The 15,076-nt window shown below is 38.6% G+C and overlaps 1 long non-coding RNA gene across 2 annotated transcripts; it reads left to right on the plus strand.

Annotated features, from left to right (window-relative positions):
• The first annotated feature begins 13,194 nt into the window (after nucleotides 1-13,194).
• LOC122021337 lies at nucleotides 13,195-14,787 on the plus strand. Of its 2 annotated transcripts, none has more exons than XR_006122507.1 (4): nucleotides 13,195-13,217; nucleotides 14,260-14,327; nucleotides 14,526-14,658; nucleotides 14,728-14,787. It is a non-coding gene; the product is annotated as an uncharacterized LOC122021337 (long non-coding RNA). The 2 variants fall into 2 exon arrangements; XR_006122508.1 differs by having other exon boundaries at nucleotides 14,731-14,787.
• Nucleotides 14,788-15,076: the final 289 nt, after the last annotated feature.

A 15,076-nucleotide genomic window follows, 5' to 3' on the forward strand; every position in this document is an offset into this window, starting at 1 on the left:
CTTAAAAATAATAATAAACTTCTTTTGGGCCCGGCATTGTACCACTTAGCGCGCATTCTTAATAAGAATCGAGGTAGCTAATCCTGAAACTACTAAGATACTTCTAGGCCTTGTGCCTAGGGGCATCTTGGAGCCCATCCCTTGGACCTTGTGTCCGGTACATGCCCTTTAAAAGTAAAATACTTTCTTTTTAACTATAACTTCTTTATACTTGCCCTTACTTGGCATTTAAGCAAACACCTTGTGTGCGCTTTTGATATTCAATATTCTGGAATTGAAATCAAGTCTAAACCTTAGTCTTTCTTGCTTATAGTTCTTAAAGACAGAAACTCATGCTTAGGTAAAAGCAAAGAAGCTAATAATTGCATGCTCAAGATATTCAAATAGCAAAAGAGACTAGAAAGTATCACCGTGCACATCTAATGGCAAAGGGAACTGATCATGCTTAATTATTAGCAAATGAAAATTTTCTCATGCTTTACTAACAGCAAACGAAAACTAAACAGCAAGGAAATAATCTAAACTGCATCGGAAAAACCTAAAATTGAGGCTCATGGCAGCATAACAAGAAAATCTAAATCAGGAAATCTAAATCTGAAATGTTAACTATAAGGGTTGTTCAAACTTAAATCTAACAGCAATAAAGAAAACTAACTACATGCTCAAAATTTAAACAAACTATCTTATGTTCATTGCTTATTAAAATAGCAAATGAAACTAAAGATAAATCTACTCAACCAAAACCTATTCAAAAACCAATAACAGTAACGTTAGCAAGGAAGAATCAAAATTGGTTTGCTACAAATCCTGATAAATCATGATCAGAATGCACAATGGAATTGAGAGTGCAGGGACCAAGCTAGTATCACATTGAGAAAAGCTATCTACTCCAAGGGAAACATCTAAACCTACCATGACATTATATAGCACGATCATGCTAACTGTACAGCAGAAAATTCAACAAAGAATTCAAAATTAAACCTCTAAATTCCGAAACTGTACATGCTTGTTAAACTACAAGGAAAACAAACTGAAAAGCTCTCTAGAAAGGTTGATCTAATTACAACCGAAACTAGGGTTTTGCAGCCACCTACTCATGAAATTTGCTGTAGCATGAAACAAACCCGAAATCTATAAGGCAACAAGTTGATCCAATCGATTCTGCCCACTAAGGTAACAACAGTTAATTATCTAAACATGAAACTCAAATCATAAGGCTGAGGAGTCTAATCCACATGCCTAATCCTTCACGTTCTTAATCTGGAATCCCAAACTACCTAGAAGAAGTAGTAGAAAACACAAAACTCGTGTAGAAATTTAAATCCTCAAATCACAGCAGAAATCTTCAAAGACAATACTCTTTCAAAAATGAATCGAAGGGAACCACTCCTACTGTAGGTGAGAAGCAACTCACATTGAGTTCTTGGACTTACAACTGGAGGGGAAGTCCTCTAGGGTTTCGACGGAGCTTCGATTCCACCGTTTCCTTGTATTTCCCGAGCTCTCCTTGTCGGAATGGTCACCCACGGGTGAAAACCAGCCGGAAAAACCCTTTGCCGACGCCGGAGGGAGGAAACCCTAGCCTTGGCTGCGGTTTCGCCCGAGAGAAGGAACGGCGCCGCGTGCGTGAGGAGAAGAGAAATTTTGATAGAAGTTTTTGATTTTCCGAAAAGAAACCTAAATTCCTTTTCTTATACTAGGGTTTAAATCGAAACTATACCTTAAATAAATTTATTCCCATATTTAGTTAACAAAACGAGCTTAGCTCGATTGGTCGGGCCGGTTGTGCTTGGGTCCGAGGAGTTGGGTTCGAAACCTAGCTTCTACAATTTTTTTTTAAAACTTCTTTCTTTTTTTTTTAACCCTACTAAACGACCTCCAAAAATTACGTAAAAATACTCTAAAAATTCCTAAAAATCTCTAGAATATTTTAAAAGTATTTCCAAATATTTTTATGGACTTTTAGAACTTGAAATAGGGAAAATTGGATCGTTACAATTCCCCTTACCTTATAAAAAGTTCGTCCTCGAATTTAGAATAATTCCGGATACTTCTGTCTCATACTGTCCTCCCGCTCCCAAGTGATTTCCTCGTGCTTCTGATTCTGCTAGACAACCTTCACTAGTGGCACTTCTTTATTTCTTAGTCTCTTGACTGCTCTGTCCACTATCTGTGTAGGTCTGCTCTCCTAACTAAGATCGTCTTGGATCTGCACTGACTGAGGCTGAATCACTTGGCTAGGGTCATGGAGACACTTCTTTAGCATGGAAACATGAAATAAATTGTGTATTGCTGACATGTCTTGTGGTAAGTCCAGCCTGTAAGCTACTTTCCCAATCCTTTCTGTGATCAGGTAAGGCCCTACATAACGAGGACTTAATTTGCCCTTCTTGCCAAATCTCATCACTCCCCTCATAGGAGCGACCTTGATAAAGACTGAATCCCCTACTTGGAATTCAAGTGGCCTACGGCGTGTGTCAGCATAACTCTTCTGTCTACTCTGGGCAGTCTCAATTCTCTGTCTGATCTTCTGAATAGCCTGAGTAGTCTCATCTATCAGCTCTGTCTGTATGCCCAGTTCCACTTCCATCTCTCTTCTTTCACCTGCTTCTTGCCAGCAAATGGGTGATCTGCACTTTCTGCCATACAACGCCTCATATGGTGCCATCTTGATGGTAGCCTGATAGCTATTGTTGTAGGCAAACTCAGCTAAGCACAGGTACTTGCACCAACTTCCCTTGAAATCTAGTGCACAAGCTCTGAGCATATCTTCTAGAATCTGATTTACTCGCTCTGTCTGTCCATCAATCTGAGGATGGAAGGCTGTGCTGAACTTAAGTTTGATGCCTAGTGCATTCTGAACACACTCCCAAAAGTGAGAGGTGAAGCGCCCATCTCTATCAGACACAATAGATTTGGGAACTCCATAAAGTCTGATCACCTCTTTAACATACAGCTGTGCCAATTGCTCTATAGAGTGGGACACCTTGATGGCTAGAAAATTAGCAGACTTGGTTAATCGGTCTACCACATCATATCCATTTGTGGTTCTTGGGAGACCTGTTATGAAGTCCATGGATATGTCTTCCCACTTCCACTCTGGTATTGGGAGAAGCTATAACACTCCTCTTGGTCTTTGGTGTTCTGCTTTGACTCTCTGACATGTCAGGCAGGTACTGACATATTTAGCTACATCTCTTTTGAGTCCAGACCACCAGAATCTCTGTTTCACGTCTTGATACATCTTGGTAGAACCCGGATGTATGGAGTAAGGTGTACTGTGAGCTTCCTCTAGGATTTTCTTCCTCAGCTCTTCATCGTTGGGAACACAAAGGCGGTTCCCCTGATAAAAAATTCCACTGTCTGAGATTCAAAATTCAGAATTTTTTCCTTCTTGTATCCCTTGCTTGATCTTTTGGATATCTGGATCTTCACTTTGCTTTCTCTGTATATCCTCAAGCAGGGTTGACTCTAAGGTCAATGCAGAGAGTTGCCCATAAATAACTTCAAGTCCAAAATCTGACAACTCCTTCTACAGTGGCAGGGCTAATGATGACAAAGACATCAGGAATGCACTAGATTTTCTGCTTAGTGAATCTACTACTTTATTAGCTTTGCTTGGAAGCATAAACTATAATTTTTCCTTCTTGCATGAGTACAGCTCCTAGACCCATCTTGGAAGCATCACTGTAGATGTCAAAACTCTTGTCACTTTCTGGGACTGTCAGAATGAGAGCACTGGTCAGTCTCTTCTTTAGCTCTTGGAAACTCTGCTCACATTTATCTGACGATTCAAACTTCTTGTTCTTCCTGGTTAAGGCCGTTAGTGGAGAGGCTATCCTGGAAAAAGTCCTCCACAAATTTTCTGTAGTATCCAGCTAAACCAAGGAAGCTTCTGATCTCCCTAGCGTTTTTGGGTCTACTCCAGTTATTGACCGCTTCTATTTTGGCTGGATCCACTTGGATACTTTCTTTAGAAATTATGTGGCCTACAAACGCCACCTGATCTAACCAGAATCCGCACTTTGAGAACTTAGCATAAAGCTGTTTCTGCTGTAGGGTCTGCAGGACTATTCTCAAGTGCGTGTCATGCTCCTCTGGGGTTTTGGAATAGATTAGAATGTCGTCGATGAACACAATGACAAATTTGTCAAGGTATTCTCTGAACACTCTGTTCATCAGGTCCATGAAAACCGCTGGTGCATTAGTCACACCAAAAGGCATGACTACAAACTCGTAGTGTCCAGATCTGGTCCTGGAATGTAACACCCGAAAATTCTCAAATTTGCATTAGAATTATTCTATGATTTTTCTGGAATTTTTAGATATTTTTTCGGAATTTTTCGAGTAGCGGAAGTAGCGAAAGTAATTAGATAGGCAAAATGGTTTAAGCGGGAATCGAACCCGGGACCTCTCGGGTCCTCTAAACCTTTAGTTAGCCTTAGTAACCGGTGAACCCAGCAGGGCCGTGCTGAAAGAAAGAGGAACCAATTATATTTATATTAGAGTTGGGTTCAATAATCCACTTAATATAAATTAAGAACTTAAGTTGGGTTTGGTTTAATTTGGTTCGGCAGCCCTCTCCTCACAAAAACCTCACGCCACTTTCTTTCTCCAAACTCTCACGCCGAACACCTCTCTTCCCTCTCCTCCTTCTCTCGGCGCCACAACAAGGGAAGACCTAGGGTTTTTCCCTAGGGCCCCAAGGACACTTTCCGACGACGATTTCAGCACAAGGACGTTCCCCTCCGCGAGTAGAGCACGTGGACGCGAGCGAATCGTCGGGAAGTCGTCTCCACCGGAATTTCTAGCGATTAGATTTGTAAGAAATCTAGCACACAAGGTAAGAAACCCCTCACCTGCAGTATAATAGCTTCTGTTTGAGTTTTTTTTCTTTAGTTAGGATGTATGCGGATTTTTATCGATATCTAGGGTGTATCTAACTCTCTTCGCAGATTAGGGATTTAGTTGAGCGCCTTTAGATGGGCCGGGCACGTCTTCCCTCTTCAGATAGGAGGTTAGACGTTGTCGGGTGCCTAGAGGTGGTCTCCCTAATGGGGGAGAAGAGTTAGAGCATCCTAGGGGCTCGATTAAATGTCTAGCTCAGTAATAGACAGTTTAAAAGAACTTATTAAATGCACTAGAAGCATTTAAAACAGCAAATTAGTTTACTTCAACTTATGTAGGACTACAGTCCAATGGGTGGGCTCCCACAGTCGCCTCTAGGTTCAGATAACCTAGTTCTATGTTCAGATAACCTAGATTCAGCAAAATAAGTATATAGCATTCAGTATTTTACTTTCAGCAGTGGCACTGTACTGGATTAGATATCCACTGGGCTGGACTCCCATAGTCGTCCCTAGGTTTATCTAACCTAGCAAACCCTACTAGATTCGGAACTTGCAATCCTGAGTTTGGATAGGGATGCGCGCATAGCAAGTACAGTTGCCAGGGCCCATCAGCAGCATGTTTAGTATTTTCACTTATTATATGTATAGCTTTTCAAATTCACAACCAGTTATGTGAGTTCAGCTTAGTTTCAGTACCAGCTCAGTTAGTTTAGTACAGATCATGATCAGTTTAGTTCAGTTGCATGATTTGTTTTCAGTTTCAATTTTCATGCTCAGCTCTATTTTCGCAAGTATGATAGCTTGTGTTCAGTTCTTGATTGCTATGCTTGTATGATCACATGCCATGCCATGTTTAGCCTAGTCAGTATATTTCAAATAGCGTGCTTTGAAAATCATATCTGCATCGTATGCATGTTTTTGTGAGGTAGATAGTTTCTTACTAAGCTTTTTAGCTTACAGATGATACTTTTCTTATACTGCAGATACAGGTAAAAAAAAAGTGGACTAGTGGAGGCTGGAGGGCAATGCAGATCAAGATGTGTGTGGGAGGAACCTGGAATAAAGATCTGAGGGATCTAGCAAGTTTATCTTATGTTTTAGAATATTTAGCAAGTTAACTGCCTTACAACTCTACAGAGTTATCTATCAGAACATTGTTAGTTGTTTTTCTGCACTTAGCGTGGTTACTTGTCATGAAGTAATGAATCATATCTCACATCATGTTTAGTATGTTAGCCATTTCTTAGTAGAATGTTCATTTAGCTTTTATAGTGTTGTATAATGATTTTGGCACGCATCAGTGCTGATATCAGAGTTTCTGATACGAAATCAGAAACCCCTGATCGGTCAGCAGATCGATCAGGGGGTCTCGGATCGGTCGGTAGACCGATCAGTCCTAACTCTCTGTTCGCAGCTGGATCGTTCGGCAGATCGATCCAGCCACGAACAGAAAGAATTCCGATAGTTGGATCGCGAACAGCACACCACTGATCGGTCAGCTGACCGATCAGTGAGCCACTGGATCGGTCAGTCCGACCGATCAGTGATGTCCTGGATCGGTCGGCAGACCGATCCAGGTGCGTACAGAAACTCTAGTGAATCATGGATCGGTCAGTCGACTGATCCAAAGGTTCTTCCCCGTGCCAGTGTCAGTGGACCGGTCCGTGGACCGATCAGAAGTCCAGTGTCAGTGGTAAATACCTCCCCTAGCATGTGTACAATTATTAGGTACATGTAGAACATTCAGTTACAGCGTTCCCAGCAATTAGATTAGCAAAATTTTAATAAACCCAGTTTTCCGCACAGCATATAGACAGCAGAAACTGTAGCGACCGGCCTTACAGCCAGTACCCAGAAGGTGGGTCGTTACATGGAAACTGTTCTGGGTGTATCACTTTCTTTCACTTCCAACTGATGATACCCAGAGCACAGGTCTATTTTAGAGAATACTATTGCCCTTTTTAGCTGATCATATAGATCATCTATTTTGGAATGAGGGTACATGTCCCTAACTGCTACTTTGCTTAGCGCTCTAAAATCTATGCACATTAGCATGGATCCGTCTTTCTTCTTAACGAACAACTCTGGAGTTTCCCGGGGTGAATAACTAGGGCGGATGAAACCCTTGTCAAGTAACTCCTGAAATTGTTCTTGTAGTTCTTTCAGCTCTGCTGGAGGCATTCGGTACAGAGCTTTTGAAATTGACTCCACTTCTCTGTTGGGAGGTAGTCCAGGTAGCCTTTCTGGAAATACCTTTGGATACTCACAGACCACCTGAACATCTTCTTGCTTGGGTCTTTCTTGTTCTTCTGTACTCCAGTTTTGATTACTTGACTGGGTCTCTGTTTCCCCACTGTCTTGTCTTCTATCTTGACTGACTTGTGTTACGTTTGTTGTGCCTTATTGTTGTTCAGATAGTGCTCACTAATGCCCTATTGACCAGCTCTTCACCAATCTATGGTCGGTGAGTTTCACTACTCACATTAGGCGTTATTTCTGGTCTCAGCATTAGGAACGTTAGTCTGACTCGTTCTTTCACTGTACTTACTTACTCTAGGCAAAGGCGAGCTAGTCTGTCGAATCTTTTGACCGCTTCTTCTACCGGTAGATCACCTTGTCTGAATTCTATAAGCTCCTCATACTGTTTATTGGTGATCCGTTGGCGGAAGACTTCTTCGTAAAACTCTGTCTCGAAGTCAACCCAGCTCATCTGGTTGACTGCTCACTTACTCTTAACTCGCTCCCACTACATACAAACATCTCCAGATAGGCAGAAAGAGGCACACTTAATGGTATCAACCTTCTCGACTTCTGGTCAGTCAAGAAGCTCCATTGTGCTCTCAAATGTCTTGAACCAAGCCTGGGCATCCCAGGGCTCAGTCATTCCTGAGAAGCTTTCTGGTTTCAGCTTCAGCCACTAGATGAGATATGCTTCTTGTCTTTTAGATGCTGTGGCGACTTCCAGGGCAGCTGATGGGACTTCAGTCACCACTGGGGTCTCCACATTAATGGTTGGGGGAGTGGAAGGAGCTGGCTTCTGATTGGCCATTAGATTGGCAATCACTTGCTGCTGCTCGCTACTTGTCTCTGAAGTTGAGCAACAACTTCAGAGAGAATAGGCCCAGGGGTTCTGGGCTCTTCGTTCTCCTGAACTTGGTCCTCAGTATGAACGGTACGGGGACGTCCTCTTCTTGACATCAAATTATGTAGAGGAAAAGGCTTGATAGCTTCTCTAACCCTTCTAATCATACTTATATATATGAATAGAGAAAAGGGAAACAAAATCTTCTATCTTACTTAAGCATTCAAAAACAAATACTCAATACTGCAATTACTAATAAGGAGAGCAGAATAAAGAAAGAATTTAAATACTTTCTTACTTGGAGACGGCAAGGATGATGCTGATGTGTGTGTGATGCTGGAGAATGGAACACTGCTCTGATACCAACTATAACGACCACCCTTCTGACTACTACTACTACTCTCTAAGAGTGACCGTTACTTATCTACTAACTCTACTTAACCGGTTTATTAAAAATCTCTAGGAAAACCCTACCGAAAAATTTCGGCAGAGTCTCCCCTGTACCGGTGACCATTTTCCATAATACAAGCATAATATACTCATCCACAGGAGGCTGGAAATATATTTCAATCAACCACGCAGTTTAATAATTCAAATCATGCAGGTAATGAAAAACCGAAAACATAACTTCTTACTACATCCTTTTCTTATCAACTTAATAAGAAATCAAACTAATCACATTCTTAAACTAAATGAATTCCTTAGCTAAGTCCCAAGGACCTCCATAGTCCACACATCACACACTCCTCTTGCATCTCCTTGTCGCCTTCCTTCACTATACCTTTTCTTTCCCTTTATCTGCAGTAGGAGGAAATGCAGTCTATAAGCATAAAGCTTAGTGAGTGCTATCTACTCACAAAAACTCGATATGCATGTATATAAATAAAAACATGCTAAAACTGAATGCTAACATATAAAACTACTCATGCTCATATATAGCAAAGGAATTATGCTAACTGAAATGCTAATCATTGTATAGCTAATTATGCTCATAAACCAATAAAAGAAGCATACTAACTGAAATACTAAACATGTATAGTTTATCATGCTCATAAACCAATAAAAGAAGCATACTAAACATGTAAAGCTACTAAACATGTAAAACTACTAAACATGTAAAGCTAAACATACTGAATAATCTAGTAGCAAGGAAACAATTGAAACTACTACTGCATGCTTCAAACAACAAGAAACTAACTTTCTAATTCTAGACAGATTTGAAGCTCGTTTCATTTGTTTCAAAAACTTATACTTTAATACTTAAAAATAATAATAAACTTCTTTTGGGCCCGGCATTGTACCACTTAGCGCGCATTCTTAATAAGAATCGAGGTAGCTAATTCCGAAACTACTAAGATACTTCTAGGCCTTGTGCCTAGGGGCATCTTGGAGCCCATCCCTTGGACCTTGTGTCCGGTACATGCCCTTTAAAAGTAAAATACTTTCTTTTTAACTATAACTTCTTTATACTTGCCCTTACTTGGCATTTAAGCAAACACCTTGTGTGCGCTTTTGATATTTAATATTCTGGAATTGAAATTAAGTCTAAACCTTAGTCTTTCTTGCTTATAGTTCTTAAAGACAGAAACTCATGCTTAGGTAAAAGCAAAGAAACTAATAATTGCATGATCAAGATATTCAAATAGCAAAAGAGACTAGAAAGTATCACCGTGCACATCTAATGGCAAAGGGAACTGATCATGCTTAATTATTAGTAAATGGAAAATTTCTCATGCTTTACTAACAGCAAACGAAAACTAAACAGCAAGGAAATAATCTAAACAGCATAGGAAAAACCTAAAATTGAGGTTCATGGCAGCATAACAAGGAAATCTAAATCAGGAAATCTAAATCTGAAATGCTAACTATAAGGGCTGTTCAAACTTAAATCTAACAGCAATAAAGAAAACTAACTACATGCTCAAAATTTAAACAAACTATCTTATGTTCATTGCTTATTAAAATAGCAAATGAAACAAAAGATAAATCTACTCAACCAAAACCTGTTCAAAAACCAACAGCAGTAACGTTAGCAAGGAAGAATCAAAATTGGTTTGCTACAAATCCTGATAAATCATGATCAGAATGCACAATGGAATTGAGAGTGCAGGGACCAAGCTAGTATCACATTGAGAAAAGCTATCTACTCCAAGGGAAACATCTAAACCTACCATGACATTATATAGCACGATCATGCTAACTGTACAGCAGAAAATTCAACAAAGAATTCAAAATTAAACCTCTAAATTCCAAAACTGTACATGCTTGTTAAACTACAAGGAAAACAAACTGAAAAGCTCTCTAGAAAGGTTGATCTAATTACAACCGAAACTAGGGTTTTGCAGCCACCTACTCATGAAATTTGCTGTAGCATGAAACAAACCCGAAATATGTAAGGCAACAAGTTGATCCAATCGATTCTGCCCACTAAGGTAACAACAGTTAATTATCTAAACATGAAACTCAAATCATAAGGCTGAGGAGTCTAATCCACATGCCTAATCCTTCACGTTCTTAATCTGGAATCCCAAACTACCTAGAAGAAGTAGTAGAAAACACAAAACTCGTGTAGAAATTTAAATCCTCAAATCACAGCAGAAATCTTCAAAGACAATACTCTTTCAAAAACGAATCGAAGGGAACCACTCCTATTGCAGGTGAGAAGCAACTAACATTGAGATCTTGGACTTACAACCGGAGGGGAAGTGCTCTAGGGTTTCGGCGGAGCTTCGATTCCACCGTTTCCTTGTATTTCCCGAGCTCTCCTTGTCGGAATGGTCACCCACGGGTGAAAACCAGCCGGAAAAACCCTTTGCCGACGCCGGAGGGAGGAAACCCTAGCCTTGGCTACGGTTTCGCCCGAGAGAAGGAACGGCGCCGCGTGCGTGAGGAGAAGAGAAATTTCGAGAGAAGTTTTTGATTTTCCGAAAAGAAACCTAAATTCCTTTTCTTATACTAGGGTTTAAATCGAAACTATACCTTAAATAAATTTATTCCCATATTTAGTTAACAAAACGAGCTTAGCTCGATTGGTCGGGCTGGTTGTGCTTGGGTCCGAGGAGTTGGGTTCGAAACCTAGCTTCTACAATTTTTTTTAAAACTTCTTTCTTTTTTTTTTAACCCTACTAAACGACCTCCAAAAATTACGTAAAAATACTCTAAAAATTCCTAAAAATCTCTAGAATATTTTAAAAGTATTTTCAAATATTTTTATGGACTTTTAGAACTTGAAATAGGGAAAATTGGGTCGTTACAGAGACGATCTCAAGGGTGTGTTCGATATTTTAAGTACATCTCGATTTTAGCCTCCCATAGATTTGCCGCTTAATGTTTGTATCATTTCTTTTTCCCTTTTTGCTTGTCCATCCCAACGGCGGAGCTAAAGGGCTAAGTTTCTCGTTGGCTCCAAGTATCCTGGGCTGAAATTGGAGGATTCTGGTGTTTGAGGGTTAAGAAATTTGCAAATTTTTATGCTGAAATTATCTTGTTTTGGAATCCTAATTCGAATGGACACATCTTGGGTTTTTAACAAGGGCAATGAAATTAATCGCATTTTTTATTTCACATTTTTTTTTCTTTTTTTTTCTTAATGATGCGAAGAGGAGCTTTACGCCTAGAAGAACCAATGAGCCCATCGTGTGAATGAGAATGGAGGAACCAGGCAATATAATGAAAGAAAATATACATTTGCAGCACTGTTGATAAATATAGGGAGAGTTTTTGATCCATGTCTTAGAAGGTTGACTTTTATGACAATCTTTGTAATGGATGAAGCTTTGGTACATTATAGAACATCAAGGGAAAGTTCTAATCCATGGCCTGGTAGGTTGACTATTAAGGCAGTGTTTTTATGATCTAGCTTTAGTACATTAGACACCTGCAGAGAGTTTAGATGTAAATCTCCAACAGTATGATTTGTTGTTGATTTTTATTCCTAATTTCCTTTGGGTTGATATCATCATCTAATGCATAGATTAATGTCATGCCAACTTCTGTGCTGAAATCACTATGCTATGTCCATCACTTGAGTTTTCCAGTGTAGTCTAGCACATTTCTGGGGAAAATAAGATTTACCTTTGCCAATATTGATCTTACATGGGCAAAATTATTTACATTTCTCCAATGTGTTAAATGAGTCTGTCTTCACTTAGCTTGTTCGAGGAAGAAACAGAAAGGAAGCTTACGCCTTGGCTAAGCCTTCATCTGTAGCTGATCCATTAACAAAATGGCGACCTTTCAAGTCACGTGGTATCTACCAAAGTTATATGGGCTGTAAAACGCATGCAAGTATGGATTTTCTCGTCTTGTGAATTTTGTATCTACCGTCTCTTTAGCAAGAACCTAATTTACAAAATTTACTCTCTTATAACTAATGGTTATGGAGGATAACAACCAAGATATAATTAAGTGTATTTATGTTTCGGCTTAGAGTTCCTGCTGTTTACTTGACATCTGAAGATGGTAATTATGTGCAGAGTGGCTATGATACTTTGTAGTTGAAGAAAAATTCAATTACTTTGATGATCATCTAGACTGAATATTAATGCTTGCATTTTTAATTAGGATAATTAATTTGTAAATTTAGCATGAATTCTTACTATTCTAATGAATCTAATACAAATTTTAAGTGTTAATAAATACATGTACATACTTTCAATTTTATGACAAATTTAGCACATTAAATCTAAGGTCCATACTGGGGAGGGTATCATTTGGTTGTCGTTGCGTTTGAGAAGTCAAACAATGCTTCACTCTTAATCTAGTCATTTCTAATTGTTGTTATATATCTGACAATGCTTTCACTCTTAAATCTAGTTGTTTCTATATACAATGTCTGGTTACTCTGGTGATTATCCATTACTCTATCTTTGTTCATTTTTAATTCAGTTGTTAAGAGGTGTAAACAAACTTATTCAATCACATGCATTCTACCAGGTTGGAGCTTGGTGAGACCGAAATGTAATCTGCACGAGTAGATAAGGGCTTGTTCCATGCCTGGCGAAAGAATTCTTAGATTCAGGTGCCAAAGCTGTTGTCTCAGATGCACTAGTAAGGTGCACTAGTTCTTGATTCAGGTGCCCTAGTTGTTATTTCCTGTTGCTAAGTTGGTTTTATGTATTCTTTCAACTATCAAGTTTCTTTTATGTTTATGCTAATTATTTCCACTAATATGACATGTTTTCTGGCTTATAAATTTACCTCTTTTTGTTGTTATTGTTTCTACAGGATTTGTGTGTTGGGCTTCTTAGACGCTACATATATAACTTAAAGGCTTTGATCATTAAGTGAGTATTTTCTTTTGACCTTCTTGTTAAATCGATTCATGACCAAGTTAATTATGATTTTGTGAATTTCTGAATCCATCTGAATAGTTCCTAATACGGTTTAGGATTTAGGATAGACCGGATCCGGAAAGACTTTGCCAACTGAGTGACAAGCTCGTTGATTATTGGAGCTATTACTAGGGTGATATAGTAATTCTAATAATTAATTAGTCAGTTGTTTTGATCTTTCCAGCAAGAGATCTGAATGAAGTTTCCAGCATATATATGAAGAAAAAAAATCTTTTGGGGTTCAAGCTTGCGTGCCCGATTACGAGTTTTACAATGTCGTTACTTTCTTTGATTTTTGGAATCCATTAGCTGGACCTCTTCATTCCTGTTTCAGTAGATCCTAAACATTCTTGGTCTAGGGAAGAATTTTAACTAGAAATAAGTTTAGTCTCACTTGACTCCCATAAGGATTTAGATGCATATTTCTACCCTTGAAAAGTTTGCAGATCCTGTAAAAATTCATTGGCTTAATTCAATCACAGTTTGAAATTGTTCCTACATTCCAGTTGTTGCTAAACTATTTGCCAAGAATTTCTCTTTGTTGTTATTATGTACAAACAATATTAGAGGTAGACAGAAACTCTTCACCTCTGCAATCAAAATGATGGAAATTGGAAAGAACAACAACTATCTTTCCCATATAATTCTCTAATCTGAATGGACTATCTTATCCTATTGACTGTTATGGGTGCTAAAGGGAATATATATCTCCCTATTACTAGCTTGGCATATGATAAACAATTACTTTTGCGACTCTTTTACAACATTATGAGGTCAACAAGCATTTAAACAATATTTGTTTTCCAATATAATCTCACCACACAAAACAGAATTAAGAAATTACTTTGATCACAGATTACATTCAAGCCAAATGTTATACAGGCTTGATTTTGTTTTATTGTTCAGAATACTGTGGAAACAAAAACAATATTGCATCATTTAATAATCTTCAAATGACACTCTAACTGAATTCTGGTTTTGGTGGCATTTGCAGGTCCATGATGCTTCCTTCCAACATGTTGATAACCATGCTAATTGAAGGTCTATTTTCTGGCTTTATCTGTATGCACCATAAACCCATTATCATCATCTTTTTTGCAATTTCTTTAGTCTTAGGATTAGCATCAGTCTCAGGACTAACAAGACTGGTATCAGGAGTGACCAAATCATAGTACTTATCAAAATTATCATAAACCTAGTCTGGTGTTAGATTGGGTTTATGACAATTTTATGTGGATATGCAATTTGTGTTATCTTCAGGAACTGGCAAATGGTCAAAACAAGTTTAATAATAAGGAGCACACATATAGCTTGATATCTGAATTGCTTCCCTTGCTGAAACATATCTATCAGAACCAATTAAATGAACTGGAAGTAAAGCAAGGGGATCAAGGTAAGCTTCAAAACAATTGCCTAGTTTCTTCCTCCAGTTAGATATCCTCTTGATCGATCTATCATCCAGAAGGTGGATTTTCTGGTGTACTTCTTCGAGTATATGAGCCTCACAATGAGCTTGTTAACTGGTATGTCTTCACATCTTTAACACCTATGAGAATTTCGTAATTTGCTATGTTTCTGAAATCATGGACATAATAACTAAATAATGTGTCCTGTGTTAGAGTGTATACTAAAAGCCTAGCTTTTGGTATAAACATTTATCTAGAAATAAGAATCACATTGGTCAAATGTCTACATTTGTGATAAATGTAGTTGTTCAATTAATTTATATTGTAGATAACATGGTGTGTGGTGTCACACACAGAGGATCATGTTATCAGTACCTTATAAATTATAAACAGTAGCTCACGACC

This window comes from Zingiber officinale, chromosome 9A (assembly GCF_018446385.1).
Source record: "Zingiber officinale cultivar Zhangliang chromosome 9A, Zo_v1.1, whole genome shotgun sequence".
NCBI lineage: Eukaryota > Viridiplantae > Streptophyta > Magnoliopsida > Zingiberales > Zingiberaceae > Zingiber > Zingiber officinale.